We start from the raw sequence: 24,256 nt of genomic DNA on the forward strand, positions 1-24,256 counted from the left end.
TAGAACAGGACTTCCTGGTTTCAACAGAGAAATGTTGGAGGGTGTTGTAGGAAGTCCCTATTTCCATTGGAGAAATTTTGCAGGGTATGGAATAGGGTGTCCCCATTTTCACTGGAGAAATGTTGGAGGGTATGAGCTCTACTTCTCTTTTAAATCTGCCAGTGAGGGAGTGGATGTGCTAGACCATTGGCTTGCCTCGATAACAGACTGGATGAGAGCTAACAAACTGAAGCTCAATCCAGATCAGATTGAGGCACTAGACAGGATGGATGGGAGGTGGTCTGCTCTTAATGGGATTACACTCTCTCTGAAGGTATGAGTAGATAGCTTGGAGAGCCAGTGGTGTAGTGGTTAAGAGCGGTGGACTCGTAATCTGGTGAACTGGGTTTGCTTCCCCGCTCCTCCACATGCAGCTGCTGGGTGACCTTGGGCTAGTCACACAAGTCTCTCAGCCTCACTCACCTCACAGAGTGTTTGTTGTGGGGGAGGAAGGGAAAGGAGATTGTTGGCCGCTTTGAGACTCCTTAAGGGGAGTGAAAGGCGGGATATCGTCCAAACTCCTCTTCGTCTTCTTACCCCTGGATCCTTTGCTGTTGCTTGAGGCTCAGGTGGCCTCGGTGGTGTGGACTGCCTTCCATGAGCTTTGGCTCCTGCAGTGGCAGAACTGGGGCTCTCAAATTTTGGCAGTGCCCTATGAAATGCTATTTTTGGGGAGGGAGGCTCTCGCACTCCGTTCTACATCATTGTTGTGGCGCCCCCTGTAGTGTGGCCACACCTGTCGTGTTATGCTAAAACCCAGGAGCCCTTTTTCCTGGACCACAGCATGCTTTCCTAATACATTTTAAGGAGCAGTAGCTTGAAGAAAATGGTGGCAGTAGTATTGCCAAAGAACTCAGAAAGATGCTATGTGCTTACAGCCCCTGCCACCTTTCCAGGATTCCTTATGTCTTAGCTGGGTTATTCATCAACATGTGAATGGCAAGCTGTGCTACTTGAAATGTACAGTTCTTGGCATAAGTGGAAATGAACTAGAAGAGATTTGGGCATGCCTTTAACCTCCACATTGTAATCAGAAGGAAGAAGTATTATCTCTGGTAGCATTGAAACAACTTGGATCATCTCCACACCATACATTCCAAACACTCTCCTGCCACTTTAACAGTCATGGAGAATCTTGGGAACTGTATTTTGTTAAAGTTGCTGAGCACTGTAGCTCTGTAAGGTCAGCATCCTTAACAAACTACAGTTCCCAGGATTCTTTGAGGGAAGCCATGACTGATAATGTGGTTTAAGAGTGCTTCTAATGTATGGTGTGCATGTAACTTGCATCTTGCAATGGGATGTTTATGAATCAAATGGGGAAGGAGAAGCAATTGGATGTGTACTGCTGGCATGTATGTATTAGATAGATGAGCTTGGCCATTTAATTGTTTGTAACGATAATACTCAACCCAATTTCACAGATTCAGCTAGGGCAGGGCAGAAATAGCATGATAGAGAAGCAATCTCAATCTCTCTCTCTCTCTCTCTCTCTCTCTCTCCCCACACACATACACACCGTACGCCATGCAGATAGTGCAAGTGAATAGCTAAGCATCAACAAGATCTGAAATGAATTATGGACTTTCTGTCCACCTCCACATTATCTGTGGGGGTGGACAGGGTGGACTCCAGACAAATGGAAAATAAACAAGACACTCTCTTGCTTGGGCAGACCTCCATTGGCTTATTCTACAGCTCTCACACTTCTGACTTCACCTCACTGTCCTGGGATTTAAAGTTTACAGCTGTATGGTGGCCTTACAGGGACATCCTTCACAGCTGCAGCATGTTAAAGGTCAGGAGATATGTGACAAAGAAAGTGTGCCAAGAAGAAAAACAGGAAGGATTCATAGAGAATGGAATTTTCCCACACCCTGCGAATCCATGGTAGTGTGCAGATCGTCTTACATCAATATTTTTAATCCCCCAAACTAATGAAATAAAACTACATTTATGAGTGTTTGGACCACACCCAGAGTAACTAAAGCAGAACATTCAATTACAGCTCTGAGATTCTGGACTCCCTCTAACTCCATAAACAAACCCTTTAAAAAAAATGTAAAGAAAAACTTGAGGCCAGTGTAAGAAGTGTACAGTTAAAATAGTGAAGCAGTCCAAAGTGCTCAAATTGGATATGCATGTTTGCACTCTTTCATTTTCTTACATTTCCCTGGCTGACGGTGCTGTCAAATAGTAAAGATAACTAGAGTTACTACGTAAACACTGTTGTGGGGTCTGTATCTTGTCAGAGCCAAATTTAACAAATCATACTAAGGATTTGGAAGACTTCTAGACATGGTTTATGTGCAGGCAAAGTGAGAAACAAACACTTCTGAATTCTTTCTCTGTTTGCCTGGCTTTTTCAAACTGCACTCTCAATCTGAAGATGGTCCTGAGAAATTTGTGGGTGCTCCTTATTATTCTTCTGTTACTGATCACTAACTTTTTATACCAGTTTTGGGAGCCTGTGGACCCCAAACTGCTCTATAAATAAACCACAACATCACGTCATTCAGGCACTTCTCTTCAGAATATAGGAAAGTCTGAAACAGGCTTCCAAGAATGTTCTGTGGAATAAGCAGGTCCTTCAGACCGTTTCACTTTTCTCTGTAAACAGACCCTCCAAGTGTCCCTTTTTCCTAGGGACAGTCCCGCATTTACAGAAGCCATCCTAGTTTCTGATTTGATCCCAGAATGTCCCGCTTTTTCTTTGGACGTCCCTATTTTCATCAGAGAAATGTTGGAGGGTATGGAGTTATGTGACACCCAAGTCAAGGAGATAAGGAACTACACAACCTTTAGAAAACATCTGAAGGCAGACCTGGCAGGGGCAAGCCAGTCAGATGGGTGGGGTATAAATGATAAAATTGTTGTTGTTATTGTTATTAAATAGGATGTCCCTATTTTCATCGGAGAAAAGTTGGAGGGTATGTGTAAACTACTTAGAGGTTTTCTTTACAAGGTATACAAATTATGTTAAATAAATGAAAAATTAATTAACAAATGCATGAAGATCATGTCACCTACTCATGTTTACATCCCTACTAAGTCTCCAAATAAATGTCACATGGTATCTGAAAAAAATAGATACATAGTCCCCAATAAAAAAAAAGTAAAGGTAAAGGACCCCTGGATGGTTAAGTCCAGTCAAAGGCAACTATGGGGTTATGGCTCTCATCTTGCTTTCAGGCCATGGGAGCCAGCGTTTGTGCACAGACATCTTTCCGGGTCATGTGGCCAGCATGACTAAACCGCTTCTGGTGAAATGGGACACTGTGATGGAAACCAGAACACACAGAAACACCGTTTACCTTCCCGTCGCAGTGGTACCTATTTACCTACTTGCACTGGTGTGCTTTCAAACTGCTAGGTTGGCAGGAGCTGGGACAGAGCAACAGGAGCTCACCCCGTCACGTGGATTCGAACCACCGACCTTCTGATCGGCAAGCCAAAGAGGCTCAGTGGTTTAGACCACAGTGCCACCCGCGTCCTTGTAGTCTCCAGTACTGTTGGAATGTATGGGTATAGGTTCTGTGCAAACAGCCCCTGATCTGGGCAGCCTATGCACGAGAAAGTGGTTCCCCTGTGTCGGGATCACAGTGGCAGGGGAATCACACCAAGAAGTGTGAGCTAACTAAGTTAATTTGTGCTTAGGGTCTTAAAGCCGTTAGTGGGTGTAATATCAGAAGTCACTCAGGGGGCAGAGCTAATTAACAGTTCTGGTAGCATCCAGAGAGCCCTGGCTGAAGACTGGGTTCACGAGGGGTGAGCGTTGCTAAGCAACTGGGCAGAACTGCAGAACATTACTTCAAGCTGAGTTTCTTGCATACAAGGACCATGCTCAAAATGTGAGTTTGTTGCAGACACACTGTTTGGTTCTTCAAGAGACCTGGCACAATCTGTTGTGTTCACTGTATGCAGGGCTTTTGTTCAGCCAGAACTCACCGGAACTCCATTCTGGCACCTCTCAGGTGCCAACAAGGGTTCATGGTGAGTTCTGGTACCTCTTTTTCTAGAAAAATAGCACTGACTGTATCTGTTTTAAAAGTTCTTTACTTCCTGGATTTAGGATCAGAATTTTCCTTCTCCAAGATAGGCTGCTTTCCCAGGTTGACGAGTCCCACCTGCCCCTCACTTCCTTCTATGGCACAATACTGTTGAGAGTGTATTAACTTATGGTCTGTGTGTGTGGTTTGGGAGCTGCACGGTCAGGGGAAAAAACAATGCTGTCCAGGGTTGTAATGACTGCGGAGAGAATAATTGGGTGCAGTCTTCCCACCTTGGATCAAATCTATGCTTCCAGGTGCCATAAGAAAGCTGCAGAGATAGTGCACCCCAGAAATGATCTCTTTCAGCTTCTGCCTTCTGGAAGAAGGTACAGGGTTATAAAGACTAGGACTAGCAGCCTGAGAAACAGTTTCTATCCAAATGAGATTTTGGTTTTAAATGCAGTGTAAGGAGTCTCTATGGGAGCATATTGTATTTTAAAATGGGGTATCAGAGTTTTTAGGGGGCTAACCAGGTTGGGATAGCTGGGATAGCAGGCTTGTTGGTTTTGAATGTCTTATGTAGATTTATTCAATTTTGTTGTTCTGTATGGGACAATGGCAATGAAGATTATAGTATCATATCGTATCATATGCAGAAACCACCATCTTGACCACTGGACCCACTATTGGTCTCGTCCACTCAATCCTCCTGAACCTGTCTCCACATGCAGGGGAAGGCCCTAACTCGCCAAGGGTTTGAGACCCATTGGCTACCCTCACCTGGGATGTGGCCGCTGTCGTAGGCTGACAGCTTCTAGGAGCCAAAGGTGGACAAAATACCCCAGAAGGAGCACAACATGTCCCCCATCAGAGGTGTTACACCTCCCCTAACACCCTACTTACATTCTAAAGAAATGGGCACATGCATCAGCTGTTAGTGATAATTAGATCAACATCACAAGTATGTTTTCCCTGGATACTTGATTTTTCTCTCAGTATTTGTATTATCCTCATTCGTCTTCAGATTAACATCTTCATTACTCAGAGTCTGAGATCGTCATTGGGGGAGGAAATACTTTAATGGAAAAATTTGCATTCTTCAGCTACACACCTATGCATTTGTCCAAGGTAAATTTCTCCATTTGAACCATTCAGATTACACAACGGCAACATACCATGCTATAGTTTCCCTTCCGTGTGTTTTAGATCTATCTTGTCTTTCATTTCTTCATCGATCCGGAGACAATATTAACATACATCAAAAGGCATTTATTCCATTCTCTGTACTGAACAGATGGCAGATAGTTGGCTAAGTGGTTTAAAAAAATGGGATACTGTTTGTGCTGATTTACATCAGCCATGCTAACACTTCTGGATATCTATTATTCATCTCTGTTCTCCTGAATGCTGTTTCATGAGGCTCCTGCAGCTTACTCAGCTGTAAGTGTCTGAAATAAATTCATCCATTTCAAATGGTTGCTGAAATGCAGAAGTGGATCTTTTATCTCTATGCAATTTTGCCATCATCATTGTCACGCTTGTTCTTGCCCGCTCGATTTACACAGTAAGACCCAAGAATAAAGTAATTCAAAGGAAATTTTTTCAGCAGCATTGAGTGGAGCTTTTTTCTTCTTCTTTTTTCTCATCCACCAACACTTTCCCGAGCACTTTGGGACTCTTGCAGTACTCAGATGGTTTGTAATTCTCATAGAAGCTGAAGGATTATAAAATCTGCTTTGAGGCAGCTCCTGCAATCCTGCTGTATTTTTGGGCTGGCACTCAAGGCTGTATGAAATAAATGCATCCGTGAATGATGAGAATCGTTCATACAAAGAAAAAGAAAGAGCAGAAGGAGGAAAGATAAAGGAAATCTCATGAAACCGAAGATTAAGTGCATTCCAAATTTTCCATCCAATATAGTAGATAACGTTTCCAAACATGCATACTTGTTGCAGACTCGTCATATTCTGGGAGCTGTTTCCATAATCACTCTACAGTTTGTCCATATTCTCTGTGAAGGATGAGTGGTAACTCATAAATGCTGCCTCCCACATTGTTTTTGCTGCATTAACAGCCTTGAAGTGACCTCCCCAGGGTGCAAGGCTGGGAAATGTATATGGAGGTCCTGGGCTGCCCAGATGACAAGACCGCCGCCCCTCAGCTTCACTGATGTGGCCCAAAGGAAAGCAGAGCAATACGTTTGGCGCCAGCTTGGCTGCAGGAGTTGCTGGAAGGAGGCGAACAAGACCCCATCCAACCATCTCAGGGACTCCATTCAAGATTTGTGAAGGCTTTACTCCTGAGCCATCTCTTCCCCTGAAGATGTCCCACAAGACAATGGATGAAGAGAATCCACCACCTTCCAAGGTATGCCATTCCACTGTCAAACAGCTTTTACTATCAGAAAGTTCTTCCTGATACAGTGGTACCTCGGGTTACATAAGCTTCAGGTTACAGATGCTTCAGATTACAGACTCCGCTTACCCAGAATAGTACCTCGGGTTAAGAACTTTGCTTCAGGATGAGAACAGAAATCGTGCTCCGGTGGCGCGGCGGCAGCGGGAGGCCCCATTAGCTAAAGTGGTGCTTCAGGTTAAGAACAGATTCAGGTTAAGAACGGACCTCCAGAACGAATTAAGTACTTAACCCGTGGTACCACTGTATTTAGTCAGAATCTCCTTTCTTGTAAGTTGAATTAATTGGTTCAGGCTCTCCCCTATGGATCAGTGGAAAACTTACAACATCGTCCATGTTACAGCCCCTCAGATTTTTGAGGACGGCTATTATATCATCTCTCAAACTCCTATTCTCCAGGCTAAACATACCCAACCGTTTGCACAGAAGGCTTGGTTTTCAAACCCTTTATCATCTTGGTCACCTTTCCTATGCACATTCAATATCCTTCTTAAACTCTGGTGCCACAGTCCTCCAGCTGTCGTCTGACCAAGGCAGAAAAGATGGTATGATTACTTCCTGTGATCTGGACACTTGCTAGACTGAACAGATTGCTAAAATCAAATATTGGTGAAATAACATGAGCCTTCCAACCATTGTTGAATTTTGGCTCAGGGTCATTTTAAGAGGAAACCTATTCGTAGAGCATGATTTCATCCTCCTTACAATATGGCCTTGGGCAGGTTGAGAAAAAGCAGGTGGAGGCTGCCCACCAGGTCTCTAGCACCAACACAAATAGACTGTATAAAACCAGAACAGGTCAATTAGGACATTAACTCAGCATCTGTTAATTAAGCACCTCTCACTTTATAGTATTGCTTGGTGCAGCTTCAGACATGCCCCCTACTGTGTTGAAAGTCAGGTTTTTAATATGCATAATTATTTATTATTTGCTTTCTGCATTTATAGCCCCTCTGTAACAAAAGGCTACTGGGCAGCTCGGACGAGCACGTGCCTTTACTCATTTCCAATATTACCTATAAAGCATCAAACAGTGGAGCAGGGAGGTGTTTAAAGCATGCTTTCCTATCCCACAGCATTTCCAAAGCCATTTTTGATCCCAAGTCACAAACCCCCATCAGACAGAAGAAATGCAGCTTTTGTGTATTGAGGTCCTCAAGCCACCCCTCAAATAACTCACAACTCACACATAATTTTTGTTTAAGGTTTTTGGCATAATTTTGGCCACAACTTTATTAAAACACATACCAGTGAGTGGTTGTTTAGGCATTGGTTAAGACTATCTGTCCCCCCCCCCCCACCTGGGGACAGAACTGACTTCCGGACACCACCGAAAGTCAGTAAGGGAAAACAATATTGGGGAGCAAAGGAGCTGAGTCACAGGCCCTCAGCACTCACTCACCCGCACTCACCGCTTCCCGGGGCTTGCCAGCCCTAGCCCCATCCAGGGATTTGGACGAAATCATGGCAAGCCCCTGGATTCCTTTAACGGAATAACCTTCCGCAGCAGCATTGGAGGGGCAGGCCTAGCCAATCCTTACCCCTCCTCCAACCAATTTGATAACCAATGCCTAACAGCAACCTTACAAGTTGTGACAATTTGCTACGCAGTAGGCAAAAACCAAATGGCACCAGCCAATCAGCCAGATGGCAAAATTCCTACCGGGCCCCTGCCCCAAAAGCAGGCGACCCCATGACAGGCATAGCAAGGTCAAAGCAAAACCCTCAAACTACAGGGTGGGCGGGCGGGTGATCCGGTTCACGAAGCAAAAGGGAAAGCACCAAGCTGCGTTCCCAGAATTTAAAAGGTTCGATCCCTCCCACCAAATTGCAACCATAAAATTTCCCCAGCAACCCAGCCAACCAATCAATTGCCAGGGGTCAGCATAACCACCCTGCCTGGCAACAGAGCAGTGACTCAGCGGACCCCACCGCAACACGTGCTCTCATTTCAGGGAGAACACGCTTTACAAAACAGCTTCAGGTGGGCAGGTCCAGCTGCTCCTTCTCTCCTGCCCATGCTGAGGGATTCACATCCCCTCTCATACACTTTAGGATATCAACCAGATCAGGAACATGTCCCACGGCTGTGCCCTTGGGGCAGATGTCACCAACCTGGTACCATTGAGAAGATTTGGACTACAACTCCCATCAGCCCAAGGTCAATAACCATGGTGGCTGATGGGATTTGTTGCCCAAAATGTCTGTAGGGCACAGGGGGTGGTGAAGGTTGAAAATACAAGCTCTAAACTTCAGGGTGGAGGAACAGAATGAGACTTGATGCTATTAAACTCTTCAATTCTATGACTCTCTTATAAGGGAAAGTAGCATTATTTACTACTCAAAATATCACCAGACGTGGACTGATGAGACACATACAGATGGGGTGTTTTGTGCAATTGTGATCACTTAATATCATTCATTTGTACATCCACGCTGCCACAACTGACTAGTTTTTACTACACAAAAGCAACAAATCTTGTGTTTGACATTAATGAGGTTGCAGAAGCATCATTTTTTACAAGACAGACCAATTAATAACTTTATGGTTGAAAAAGTCCATTTTTAATCTTTCCATTTTCAAAAAACTAACAGTGAATATTGTCCTTCAACAATTCGGCTGAGGTGTGTTAGCATAACCATCTATGTTACGTTAGAGGAACGTTGCTGGGCTAGGTCACTGGTTTGTCCCATCTCTGGCAGTGACCAGTCATGGTTTTTGTGCTACTAGCACCTATTAGACAGTTCCACTGAGACACAATTCCCCACGCCCTTCTGCTCCCAACGATGAGTTTTAACCTATTTTAAAGGGTGTATCTGTGTGGGTGGATAAATGATAGACAGATAAAGAGACCCATTTAGTTCAGTGAAAGGTGAGTGGTTTCGGCCAACAATCACATTATACCTTTATATCACTATTATACCATTTCATACCTTACAACATTCCTCCGGTGAAAATAGGGATATTCTTTTCTACATCACTACTGCTGCTTTCAAGAGAAAGGCAATGCTTTTGCCCAGAGTTTCTCCTCTCTCTCCTTCTCTAGCATCCTCCCTTTGTGCACTGTGAGCAGGGAGGAGATGGGGATGTGGTTACTCCTGGTACCTCCATCCGCATGCCAAAGGGAGAGAAGGGTTTTTTTTCCTTCCCAGACTACTACAAAGAGCTGTTCCACCTGGCCTTTGGTTTGGACTCAGTCTGACCCTTATGTTTCCCTCCCCTTATGGTTTTGATCTATGGGCTATTATTAAAATGAGGCTGCATTTTAAATTGTACAGTATTTTTAACCTGTATTTTAAATTGTCCCCCCCCCATTATGTTTTTATTGTAATTTTACTGGTGTTAGCTGCCCTGAGCCTGGCTCTGGATAGGGAGGGCGGGGTATAAATAAATTATTATTAGTAGTAGTAATAGTAATAATAGTAGTAGTAGTAGTAGTATTACAAGAGGCAAAAGGGAGCTGGAGTGCTCATTTGAGAGGAGGCTGTGGAGAGCGAAGCATCTTTCCTTGTCAATGCTGCAGCTCATCTGAGAGCATAAAAATATTCTACACGGTTTCGGGACTTCCGGGTCAGCGCCATCGTTAATGGCGGATTCCCTCTGAGTCTCGGAGGGACCAGCTCCGCGGGATTGGGTCTTACCGCTGCGGCAAAGCGGGGACCCTTTAAAAATCACAGGCGGGGAAAGCCTGTGAACGTGGGGACTTGGCGGGCACCTTTTGCGCCCCCCCAAGTTGCGAAGGGACCCTTTTAAGGGCTCCGGAGCGGGACTGGGTGAGCGGTGCGGTGCTGAGAGTCGACTGCTTCTTCCGCGGAGTGAAGCCGCACAGCCGTTATCGGAGAGCGCTGACTTTTTCCTGGGACAATTGGACTTTGAAAGCAACTACCCGTGAGTAGGATTAAATTGGATTTAAAAGGAGAAAAAACAAGTTAATTCGACACCGAAGCGGGAAGGTATAAACAGGAAGTCTGCCTTCCTTTCTTGTAAATAGATCAAAGCAAAGAGACTGTAAAGCGGAAACTCGGAAAGACGTTTGGAAAAAGACTTAAATCTTAACATCTGGAAAGCGGTCTCCCCTCCGGACTGCAGGAGAGGAGGGGGGAAGGTTTGAACTGTATTTACCTGCAAAAAAAGGGGGGAAAGGAAGCTAAAATCCGCTGCCTAAAACCTGGGAACGGGCTGCCCCTAGATAAAGAACGTCGTTCAGTGGAAAGCCTATCGGTAAGCAGTAGACTTTTGACAGCTAACTCTGCAAAAGAGATACAGTGTTTCTGGACCTCTCCTGGTTCTAAAGTAACTGTTTAAGTGCAACTGAAACTGTTGTTTTTAGACGAATTGGGGGACTTATAAGGACTATTTTCATTTTTAAAAGTTGCAAGCTTTGGTGGTTACTGTGTCCCCCTAGAGGAGGTTTGACATTGCTACAATAACAACTGGGTCAGAGGAAAATTCTATTCCAAAACAACCTTTCAACTGTGGGATCGACCTTGAATTCTCATGAGAGTGTTATGGCAGATGGGAGAGGAAAGTTAGAGCTGGCGCAGGAAAAAACAACCAGGTCTGGCAGACCCTATCGGACAGATACTGCGCAGCAGCGAAGGGCTTCAACATCTGGAGCATCTGGAACATCAGGGGCTGCTCCTCCACAGGTCAAACCAAAAGTTATGTCGTCCGAAGATGTTTTGGCACATGCACTTGGAAAAATTAATGAATCTTTGGAAAATTTAGCTAAGTAGGTAGCCGAGACAAATAAACAAGTAGCTGAAGCATCAGTTAAAATTGACCTGAATACTACAAGCATTAATAATTTGGGACAGAAGGTGAATACCAATACAGAGTCTATTGAAAAATTATTACAGGAATCTGCTTCGACCCGAAAGATAGCCGAAGAAGCAAAAGATATAGCAACTGCTACTCAAGAGAAGATACCACCTGTATATAAGCAATTGGAGGACCACGGTTTGACATTGTCTATGATTGAATTGAAAGAGAAACAAAGAAATCTAAGAATCAGGGCTGTACCAGAACGTGAGAAAGACAATTTGGCTGAATTCCTTACACAGGAATTTACAGATTTTTGGCAACAGGACTTGGGGAAGGAAGACTTTAAGATAGTGAATGCATTTAGACTTGGAAGAAGACAAAGGAGGAACAAGGCTAGGGACTGCTTGATTACTCTTCGAACAAAAGAGGAGAGAGACAAAATTTTGAATCTGCACTATCAAAAGACTTTGGAAATTTACGACTCAAGTGTGGAGATATTTAAGGACATTCCAAAACATCTTTTGGACTTAAGGTCAAACTACGGAGACCTAGTAGCCCTGTTGAGAAGAAATAGAATTCTCTTTAGGTGGGAATTTCCTCAAGGCCTATCCTTTAAATACAAAGGAAGAAAGATAAAAATAAGATCAGTTAACGATAAAGATAGGTTTCTGAAAGATCACGAAGAAGACCTACAGAAAGAAGCGGAATCCGGAGAAGAGCCAAAAACACTGGAAAAAGGAATACTGGACATAGCAAACTTATCTTTTGGATTGCACGGCCCAGAGAAAGAGACACCATCGACAGAACAAGAACAGACACTTGGCGCAGTTGGAGGTAAAGCGAAGTAACCCCATCATGGCTCTGCAACTGTTAAGTTGGAATTGTAACGGTTTGAGCTCTCCTCGAAAGAGAAAAAGTGTTTCTCATTTACTAAAAAAGGAACAATTGGACTTGATTTGCTTACAAGAAACACATGTAACAAGGTTACACAGGAAACTACTGATTAATAAAAGATTGGGACAGGAGTTTATCTCATCTGACAAAGTTAAAAAAAGAGGAGTTGTGATATATGCAAAGGAGAGACTATCACCGAAATTAATTTTTAAAGATGAACAAGGCAGATTTTTGGCAGTTGAAATTCAAGTTCAAGGAGAAAAATTTTTGATCGTAGGAATTTATGCACCGAATGAGGGGAAATCTGAATTCTTTAAAAAGTTGCATGAGACTTTATTGGACTATTTGGATTACAATCTGATTCTGATGGGGGATATGAATGGAGTAGTATCTACAAACATGGACAAGGCACAAAGACAGGTAGTTACCAAGGATGGTAGACTACCGAAAACATTTTTTGAGATGACAGACAATATGGACTTAGTGGACATTTGGAGAGTAAAGAACCCCCTGGGAAGAGAGGGAACTTTCTTCTCTGAAGCCAAGATGACATGGACTAGAATTGATCAAATATGGGTAACTAGAGGAATGGCACCAAAGATAAAGAAAGTGGAAATCTGCCCAAAAACCTGCTCCGACCATAACGCTGTAAGGATGGAGATGAAACAAATATCAATTGGCTCCTTCAGATGGAGGATGAATGACACCTTATTTAGAGATGAAGAAGTCTATAAAAAGGCCCAAAAAACTTTGAGAGATTATTTTGAAATAAATATGAACACCAATGTAGAAAAAAGAGTAATCTGGGACGCAAGTAAAGCTGTTATGAGAGGGTTTCTGATACAACAGAATGCAATAAAGAAGAGAAGTCAAAATGAGAAGAAAGATAAAATTTTGGAGAAAATAAAAGAAAGTGAGAAGAAACTGAGAGCAAAACCAAAGTCGCAGGAGATTTTGAGAGAAATAAAATTATATCAAGTACAATATATGGAAATGATGAATCAGGAAATAGAATGGAAAATTAAACAAATGAGACAAAAAAACATTTGAATCAGCTAATAAATGTGCGAAATTGCTGGCCTGGCAAATAAAAAAAGACAAAAATTAAATACTATCACAAACTTAGAAGTGGAAGGAAAGAATATACATAACCCAATTGAGATTAGAGACTGTTTCCAGAGGTATTATAAACAATTATACACACAAGGGCCACAGAAAGAAATGGACATAGACAAATTTTTGAAGACAAATGGACTACAAAAAATCTCCCAAGAAAGCAAATTAATGTTGAACTATAAAATATCCGAACAGGAAGTAGAAGGTGCCATTCAAAATATGCAATTGGGCAAATCTCCAGGACCGGATGGGCTGACTTCTAGATATTATAGATCTTTGAAAGAGTGGCTATTACAACCTTTGAAGGAAGTCTGTAATGAAATATTGGAAGGGAAAAGGGCACCAGAGTCGTGGAAAGAGGCGTACATTACACTTATACCGAAAACAGAGACTGAAAAGACTCAGCTTAAGAACTACTGCCCTATATCGTTACTTAATGTGGATTACGAAATTTTTGCAGACATTTTGGCCAAGAGATTGAAAAAAGTATTGATGGAAGAGATCCATAAAGACCAAGCGGGCTTTCTCCCAGGAAGACACTTGTCTGATAATTTGAGAAATATAATTGATATTTTGGAAAAACTAGAAGTGAATATAAACACTAAAGCAGTTCTGATATTTGTGGACGCGGAGAAAGCCTTTGACAACATCTCTTGGAGCTTCATGAAGAAGAACCTACAGGGGATGGGGGTAGGCCAAGGTTTTGAAAATGGTATAGGTGCAATATACTCTGAACAAAAGGCTAAATTAATTGTAAATAATGTGGTGACGGAAGAATTTAAGATAGAAAAAGGGACACGACAGGGGTGCCCAATCTCCCCACTGCTTTTTATATCGGTCCTGGAGGTTCTGCTGAATATGATTAGAAGGGACCGGTTGGTTAAAGGTATACAGGTCGGAGCCAAACAGTACAAACTGAGAGCATTTGTAGATGACTTAGTATTGACGTTACAGGAGCCAGAATCTAGTACTAAAAGGGTTTTAGAACTAATTCAAGAATTTGGTCAACTGGCAGGATTTAAACTGAACAAATTAAAAACTAAGGTTTTAGAGAAAAATTTAACACTGATTGAAAGAGAGAGGTTTCAGAATGAGACAGGCCTGACTGTGGTTAAGAAAGTGAAATACCTGGGGATTAACATGACAGCCAAAAATGGGAACTTATTTAAAGATAATTATGAAAAATGTTGGACGGAAGTGAAAAAAGATTTAGAAATCTGGTCAAATTTGAAGCTTTCACTGTTGGGTCGTATTGCTGTGATAAAAATGAATGTATTGCCTAGAATGCTGTTTTTGTTTCAAACATTGCAAATTGTGGACAAGATGGACTGTTTCAAGAAGTGGCAGAGAGATATTTCTAGATTTGTCTGGCAGGGCAAGAAGCCCAGAATAAAATTTAAGATATTAACTGATGCAAAGGTAAGGGGTGGATTTGCCCTGCCAGACTTTAAATTTTACTATGAATCAGCAGCTTTTTGCTGGTTGAAAGAATGGCTACTTCTTGAAAACACAGACATTTTGGACTTAGAAGGTTTTAACAATGTATTTGGATGGCATGCATATCTGTGGTATGACAAGGTCAAAGCGCGTAAAGCATTTAAAAACCATATTGTCAGGAAAGCACTGTTTAATGTTTGGATAAGATACAAGGATTTGTTGGAAAACAAAACCCCAAGGTGGCTGTCACCGATGGAAGCGAAAGCTCTGAAAAGGCTCAATATGGAGGCCAATTGGCCGAAATATTGGGAAATTTTGGAACAAGATGGAGATAGACTGAAACTGCAGAGTTTTGAGAAACTAAAAAATAAAGTGCGAGACTGGCTTCATTATTATCAGATAATGGAGGCATATAATTTGGACAAGAAAATTGGCTTCCAGGTGGAAAAATCAAAATTAGAAACAGAACTGTTAGAACCCAAAACTAAGAATTTGTCAAGAATGTATAACTTGCTGTTGAAATGGAATACTCAGGATGAAACGGTGAAATCTGCTATGATTAAATGGGCACAAGATGTTGGACATAATATTATGTTTGCTGACTGGGAACAGTTATGGACCACAGGTATGAAGTTTACGGCATGTAATGTCCTAAGAGAGAATATTATGAAAATGATATACAGGTGGTACATGACCCCAGTCAAGCTTGCAAAAATCTATCATTTGCCCGACAATAAATGCTGGAAATGTAAAGAAACTGAAGGTACATTCTTTCATCTTTGGTGGACGTGCCCAAGGATTAAGGCCTTCTGGGAAATGATATATAATGAACTGAAAAAGGTATTTAAACATACCTTCTTGAAGAAACCAGAGGCCTTTCTCCTAGGCATAGTCGGCCAATTGGTGCCAAAGAAGGACAGAACTTTTTTTATGTATGCCACAACAGCAGCAAGAATACTCATTGCAAAGTATTGGAAGACACAAGATCTACCCACTCTGGAAGAATGGCAGATGAAGGTGATGGACTATATGGAACTGGCAGAAATAACTGGCAGAATCCGAGACCAGGGAGAAGAGTCGGTGGAAGAAGATTGGAAGAAATTCAAAGATTATCTACAGAAATATTGTAAAATTAATGAATGTTAGAATGATTTTGGATAGTAATTAAGTGGTTTCCAGCTGTAATGCTTTAAGGGAATATGAAAAAAGGTTATAAATAGGTAAAAATTTAATATTATTACTTTTAAAGGATTTGCTGAACCAACAGATTGAAGTGGAATACAAAAAAGGGAGGTATGAGGAGGTCCGGGAAATAAGTCAAAGGAAAATAAGTAATGGAAAATCTGTGCGTTTTTAACTATTTTTATTTTGTATTTTTGTCATTTTTTTTTTTCATTTTTATTGTAATATTTTAAAAAATCTTAATAAATATCTTATAAAAAAATATATATTCTACACGGTTTCTTCTTCTTCTTCTTCTTCTTCTTCTTCTTCTTCTTCTTCTTCTTCTTTTTCTTCTTCTTCTTCTTCTTCTTCTTCTTCTTGCAAAACAAATCCCGTGAACTGCCCTGAGACCTGCAGGTATAGGACAGTATACAAATTTAATAAATAATAATAAAGCAAATAAATAATAAATCTGTTTCCATTCTTGAGACCCAGGACTTGCACATTAGATTCGTATGGGGATAAATAACAAGACCCATGTTTACAGCAAGAGGCAATTCGAATTGTAGCAAGTCTCCTGTCTCCTCTACTGCCTTTGTACAGTTTTACACAACTGCTGTAAGATCATCACTACTGTTGCCATAAAGCACAGAGAGAAATGACTTCCTGTGCCCCGTAAAAAGATTGCCTTTGCGAAACCTTAGATCTGAGGTGGCAAGATGTCTCATTGCTTCCCCACACTAATGCATGTGCCATTCCATGCTCATCCGAAAATTCAAGACTGCATTGTTCACCCTGTATTATTTGTCTTCCACTCATCTCTTCTTACCCTTTCTTCCGTACTCACATTTAACTATTTATGGAGTTGTAAATGCTTGGCTGCTTTGAAAAGACATTTAAAAGACCCATTATGTTCATCCCTCTTTTATGCAGCCCAAGATTTGCTGTGCTAGCAAACAACAACTCCTACACAAGTGCAACCACGCAAAACATTAGACCATCAGCATTGCACACAAGTGATATTAGCACAAATGTGGGGATATCCATTCTGTGGACATCAGTGAATTCACATATGCCATGTTTTTACACCCTTGGTGTGATGTCTCGTTTCATCCCTGTGACTGATGTAGGTAGAATTATTATTCTCATTTTATGGATCATTGAGGTTCAGAGAGAGCAATTTGGCAAAGAATGCCGTGGGAGTCCAAGGATGGGCCAAGGTTTAGAATGAAAGTCACCCACATTCCAAACATGCAGTCACACTATCGCAATTTAGATACCTTCATCTTAAGCTTCTGTATTTCTCAAGAATAAATTTCTAGAATGCTCTGATGAGGAAAGCAAATCACAAATTCTTCTGAAACTTCATCTTGGCAAGCCTTTCTTCTTCTGCTCATAGAAAAGGCGGCTTCATGGAGAAATTGAAGGCAGAGACAGGGTTGTGGTCCCACCAGATGTTTTGGGACAACATTACAACATGCGGATAAAAGGGGAAATGATGTTGTGGAGAAGAGCAGGAGATTCTGGGGTCACTGAGGATGGTAAAATTGAACAGAAGTCATAGATCAGGAAAATTGAGATATTATAGAAAAATTAGATGGCTGTAACTAGTCATTGCCAGAGATGGGATATAAGACTAGAGGAACCAGTCATGTAAGCCAGCAATGGTTCCATGTCTAGCACAAACTCCATGAACTTATCTAAAAAATGCACCATCCACATCTCCCATGAGCCTTGCTCATTGGCTGTGTTTGCTGGAGCTGATGGGAGTTGCAGTCCATAGCATCTGGAGAGCACTGTGTTGGCTATCCCTGCACTTTACGAATATTCACAACCAAAAATCATTCTGGTTGTGTGTTACGCAACCAGTGCCGAATTTATGTATAGGCTAAGTAGGCTGAAGCCTAGGGCCTCTAAATCTAGGGGGCCTTGCCAGCCACCCGCTCCCCAGCAGGCAGTCTCCCCTCTCCCAAAATTGTAAACCCAAGACTTCATGCAAGGGCAGGGCAATTCAGGCCCAGCAACCATGAGACTCAAGGATAGCCAGTGGGGGCCCAATTTGAAGCAGTGGAGCGCAACTTGGTTTTTTTTTTTTTTTTTGTAGGGCTCCGGTTCACAGCCAAAGTCTGCAAAATCTTATAGATATAAATAAAATCCATCTAGATTGCCCTGGTGTGTGTGGGGGAGCCTTAGGAGCAGCACGCAGGGCCCAATTTGGCCAAATTGCTCCAATTGCCTTAAGGTCAGCCCTAATCAGACTGTGCAGGGGTTGGGCTGACAAGCCTTGCACCTTCTAGGTCCCTGGTGTCACTATTCAGAGTACAGACTCAAGGACGTGCTATGGAAATAAAGGGGGGCACTTATTGGAAATCAGTTTTGTCACCTCTTCCCCCCCCCCAAACCCTGGGACGATGAGCCCAGCCAGCTTTTATTCACAGTCGCATAAGCACTACACTACAGTATGGCCCTAAACCTGTATGTTCAACCACTGAAACATACACCCAATATGTAGCAATTGAGATTTATGTTACTGCTTTATGAATGAACACTGGGTTTTATGAATGGACTCTGTGTTTTGTGAATTACCTAAGAGCCACCAATAGGGAACTCTAGAATCTGACAGCTAATCAATTGGGTACTACCAAACAGCAACCCCTATTGCTGAAAGCCGGTAACCAGGAGGGAATGCTTCAGCTCAGCCTTTGCTCTGTCGACTGAACACCCCCTGCTGTGCAGATAATGGAGAAAGCTCATAAATTGTATCCCTTCTGGCATCCTGGCCAACTCTATTACGCTGGTGTAAACCTGGTGCACCAGAAGCCCAGAATAACAGCAAATAAAATCCGCTCATATGTCAGCAACTGATTAGACTTGTCAACCAGTTCTTCCAAAGTCTTCCTAAATTATAAAGCTCCAAAATACAGGCCAAAAGAGAGCAGGTCTGGGAAGAGCGGGCATACAATGGGCACCACCAGTGAAAAGGCCCTTCTGTGTACCTCCTTCCCTGTCATTTGATAGGGTGCCCACTTGCCCTCCTTCTTGACATGGAATGCTCTCTGTTAGAGTTTCCAGGTTCAGTACAAAGACCATAAGAAGGGAGAGCAGGGACCTTGAAGTTCCCAACAGCTGTTAAGCAAGCAAGCAAGCACCTTTGTCACAGTCAGGGCACCTATGTCCTGGCCAGGCCTACACCCAACCTTGTTTTTGTACAATCTTGTTTGTCCTCAGTAACCAAAATTATATTATCAACATATACAAGCAGAAAAATTCTTTTCTTTCATTTGCAAGGAATCATACAAAACAAAGTGGCACTAATAAAGAAAGGTTCCAGGGTGGCAACAGAAAGCAAACTAAAAATACTTTTGCAGTTCATCAGAACTATCCAGCAATATCAAGCTATAGGAAAACTGGTGCTATTAACAGTAGTCCTTCCAGTTGGTTAATTGGTTCGGCAACTTCCATGCACATGACGTGTGATGCTATTTCCCCCAAGAGTTAAATGATAACTAATCAGAGGCAGTTGCAGGAGAGCTATGAAGTTCAGGTGAGGGTTAGATGCCTTGTCAATCCCAGCAGGTATATAAGAGGACGACCTGGCCTGCCCAGGCCTCTGGCTTGCTGGGAGCTTCCGTTTGTGTATAGCTTTCACTTTTAACTGCTTGCTTTTGGACACGAAAGGGATAGGACATGTTTTCCTTGTGTCCTGCTGTACGCTGAGTAAACTGCTTGTAAATATGCTCACACAGCCGCCTCCTGCCACTTCTGTTGCATAGCGTTTACTCTGCTGAGTAGCGTGCTCCAGCTTCTGAAGCTCGAGTCACTGATGCTGCACCAAGGACTGGAGATCACCTGGCACACTGGCCGGTGGGTTGGAGCCAGCTGGGGGCCTGCCAGTTGCCCTCAATTCCTTGGCTGCATCCCTACAGGGGGATGGGGAGGGGCCTCACAAGTGGCATAGCCTAGGGCCTCTCTTCATCTAAATCCAGCCCTGCACGCAACTGACGTCCCACATGGAGTTGCCTCCCCTTGGTTGCCTTTCAAAAGGCAACCACAGCACCAGCATTTACGCATATGCAAATTGAGCCTAAAATAGCATTTGGGCTGAGCATTCGTTGGAATGTATTTTTCTCATGATTCTGAATAATTCTCTTTTTAGGCTTTGGATGTTGCTCGACTAAAGTTGTTCTGTTTATTCCAATCAGAATTAGGAACAAATCTTTCTTTCCACTGGGTAACATTTATGTTTATTCTTCTGTATGTCATACAGGTCCATTAATCATTATAGCAGCCTTTCAACCTCATAGGAGATGTGGGGAAATGATAATGTTTTATGTGAGTAATTAATCCTGTGGCAGATGTGCCGTTTCCAAGACTACTGCCATTAAGTGTATTGACAGTCTTCAGAACAAATACTCAAGCTCTGACTCAGTAATGATTTTAATATGATAATATCCAGTTTCTCATAAAAAAAGGGAACATTCAGACCTAAAGTTTCTCATAAGTGTTCTAATTGAAAAGTGTCTCAGACAGAACAAGTGATGGGTTTTCTTCATATCTGTAATGTCGAATAAGCAGCTAGCAATTAACATACCAGCTGGAAATGCATAATTCCTCACCCTCCTCTGTTCAGTTAGGTAAGAGCTGTCCTTTGCAGAGTGAGGGATGTGATTCATGATACAAGTGAATATCATCCAAGAAAACAAAATGCCAGCGAACAGAGCTGGGTCACAAATTACACAGGATGTTGCATGATGATACAGTTCTTATTGCCTCCATATTTATTTTTTATTTTTATTTTTTTGTAATAAATGAAGCATGCCACAGTCTGTATCCCTAAACCTGTGGCCCTCCAGATTTCTTTGGATTCCATTGCCCATCAGCCAGGGGAGAAACTAGGCTTTATTTCACCTGAGTCAAAGACCCAGTTTGGCACACGCACACACATTTGTGTATATGTACACACAAAGGTGGGAACCCAAATGGTACCCCTCTGGCAGCTTCACCTGGGGCAAAAAAACCCCAGCTACCCAGCCCCAACCCTTGTATAAATACAGCACCGCCATCAGCCCCAGTCAGTATGTTGACTTTCAACATCATATCCATGTGTTCCTGGAAGCACATTCACATGCAGGGCATCATGTTGACCCAGGCTCTCTGTGAATACCATCCAAAAATGTATCCTATGTTTTGCGCGGCTGAAATATGAGCTCCCACATTTATGGAAACTGCTGCCAAAGTCGCTCCAGCTTCATCCATGTTCCTGAGGACAGTTAGAAATGTTTAATGGCCCAATCACAAGAATGTTATTTTAGGACTAGTGGTCCTTCTCGCCCCCAGTAATATATTCTATGTAACAGTTGGAAAGGATGTTGTAGCAGATCCGTCACAGACGTGTTTACACAAGGATCTGCATCAGTCATCACTGCAGAAATTGCCACGTTGCACCACTGCAACATGCAGTGTCAAACAATTTATTCAGTGTCAACCAGACTATAATGTCAAGTAACTGCTCCATGATGTAAGACAATTCAGGCAAGGAAGTGTAAAATTTTCTCTTGCTTTCGTCTCACTCTTCCTTAAGCTCCCTGCAAATCCATAAAGGACATGCCATCCATTGCCCATACACAGAATGTCAATAGCTGTGTAGAGGAGCCACTAGTGACACGAACTCCTTTCCTACCACCTGCCACAAAAAGTGTTTCCCACTTATTGGTGTTTATACTACATTTTTTGAGATTTGCCTTGAGAGAGTCTTTGAACCTCTTTTGTTGACCACCAGCATTACGCTTTTCATTTTTGAGTTTGGAATAGAGTAGTTGCTTTGGAAGACAATAATCAGGCATCTGAACAACATGACCAGTCCAACGAAATTGATGTTGGAGAATCATTGCTTCGACTCTGGTGATCTTCGCTTCTTCCTGTACACTGGCATTAGTTCGCCTGTCTTCCCAAGTGATTTGTACAATTTTTCGGAGACACCGTTGATGGAATCTTTTGAGGAGTTGGAGATGGTGTTTATAAGCGGTCCATGTTTCACAAGCATACAGTAAGGTATGGAGTGCATAGGTATGAACAGCTATACCAATGGATTGAAAGACCTGGTCATGTTTCCCAGCCCATTTAGAGAGAAACCTCTCTCAGTCTGGAGCTAACTTATGCTTTCCATTGAGAAGGTACCAATATCTGTTCCCGGCATCTCTACCTAACAAAGAGCTCTGCATAAGAAAACTGTACTGTCTGTTAAGTTGTGGGTAAACATATCAGACGACACAGTGATTCTTCAGACAGCTCTTGTTTATTCACTAGCCAGAACAAAACTGAACTGAAGGGTTCTGCTTATATAGAGCTCCACTACAATGCAACAGTAACAACTTTCGGTAACTATCCAATCACTGAACGTCACTTTCAATTCCTTATTTGCATATGTGGACCTGAGTGAAAACTATCTAAAGTATCCCACTGCTGGCCCAGGGTGAGAACTTCAGTACATAACACTGTCTTAGATGAATCAATGGTCTGACACATGTATGGTAGCGGAGACCACTGTGCTGTTCTATTATATTGGTAGTGTCTTGGCCTTGTCCTCTGTATTTTGGCACATTCCCTGATTCTGCACTTGTCCGTGAAAATGTCATACCTCTTCAACACTTGTCTACCCACCCATTTGTCTATCTATTGATCACAAAATCAATAGACAAGAACTCTATTGTAAAGCAATTAAGGGTGCTGTTAATAGATAGGATCCATGACTGAAACAAGAAAATGTTAGGCTTTGGTCAGTATCTGTAGGTGAAAGAAAATGGAAAATGTCATGGCTGATATTTCCATTGCCTTCTATTTTGTTGCTGTACTATTCCACCACTGATGTAATCCAAGCTATATATTTGCAGTGTCTCTGTTGATACACAGGGCAGAATAGCAGAGTGATAAGCAGCTGCAATAAATATACAGGCACCCCAATATCCAGACAGACATAGGAAAAGGGAGGATGAAATATACATAGCAGCAACCTGATATTGATTGCTGAAGAAGAGGTCATGTCCTTGACTCTCTCCTCTATTGACTATAGTTATTTGTTTCCAAGTTCTAAGTATATTTCTTTCCTATAGCAAATAGCAAAAAGCTATGAAAGTTAGTATTTTCTCAGAATTCTGACTTGCATTTATAAAAAATATATAATCTGTGCATTTTGGTTCAATCTTCCCTCTATTTTTCCTGCACATATGTGTCAGCAGTGGAGGCTGGTACTTTAAGATAAATGGGGCACTATACCACCAAACTCAAGTTTGACATCAGCAACCTTTGGCAAGGGTAGGATAGCTTTGAAGTTTGAGGGCCTTGGACAAGGTGCCCTCTGATACGCCCCTTTGTCTGTTGGTGGGCTTTGGAGGGGGAAAGGGAAAGGACCCCTGGACAGTTTAGTCCAGTCAAAGGGGACTATGGGTTGCGGTACTCATCTCTCTTCAGGCTGAGGGAGCCGGTGTTGGTCCACAGACAGCTTTCCAGGTCATGTGGCCAGCATGACCAAACCGCTTTGACACAACAGAACACCGTGACGAGTGCCAGAGCACACAGAAACACTGTTTACCTTCCCTCTGCAGCGGTATCTATTTATCTACTGGATTTGGTATGCTTTTGAACAGCTAGGTTGGCAGGAGCTGGGACAGAGCAAGGGGAGCTCACCCCGTCATGCGGATTCGAACCGCTGACCTTCTGATCGGCAAGCCCAAGAGGCTCAGTGGTTTAGACCCCAGCGCCACCCACTCTGTGAGTGGTGGGCTTTGAAAGGCTTATCTGGTGGTGGCAGAAGTAGTATACCAGAGACAGCAGTTTAAGTGTTACTGAAACGCAGTGAGCAGCATTCTGACAGAAGCAGTCCTGTCAGCGGAGAACCATGAATAGAAAACCTTTATAGAAAATGCTGTTATCAGTTGGGACACAAGCTTGTCCTGAACCCCTGGCCTACCTGGCAGCAAGTCCCCAATCCAGGGTCGATCCACGTGTCCAAAGTCCAAACCGACGGGCAGTTCCACAGAAATCCTGGAGCGTCCAAGCTGAGGTTCATCAACAGGGGAGCATCTGGGCTTGATGAGGCAGGTGACCTTCACCTGCTCCAAGCCTCTTCCAGCTGAGGAATCACACACCTCCTCCCAGAGCTAGCAAGCGCCACCTGGCCTGCTTGTGAGCTGGGCTATGGGCCCTTGCCTACCTCAGCCTCCTGGAGCACGCCGGCTGCTGCTACCTACACCTAAGAGCCTATCATGTTCATGGAGACAGGGGCCCCTCTGGCTCTGGTGATGGGTCCAGCTTCTCTGGTCTTCAGCAGAGGGCGTTACTTTGCAGGAAGGCACTTTCTCCACTAGAGGAAATCTTCCTCTGTCAGAAGGAGCTCGTTCGAGAACCAGTCCTCTGTGTTGTCTGCAGAATAAAGTGG

This window comes from Podarcis pityusensis (assembly GCF_964106645.2).
Source record: "Podarcis pityusensis genome assembly, chromosome: 11".
NCBI lineage: Eukaryota > Metazoa > Chordata > Lepidosauria > Squamata > Lacertidae > Podarcis > Podarcis pityusensis.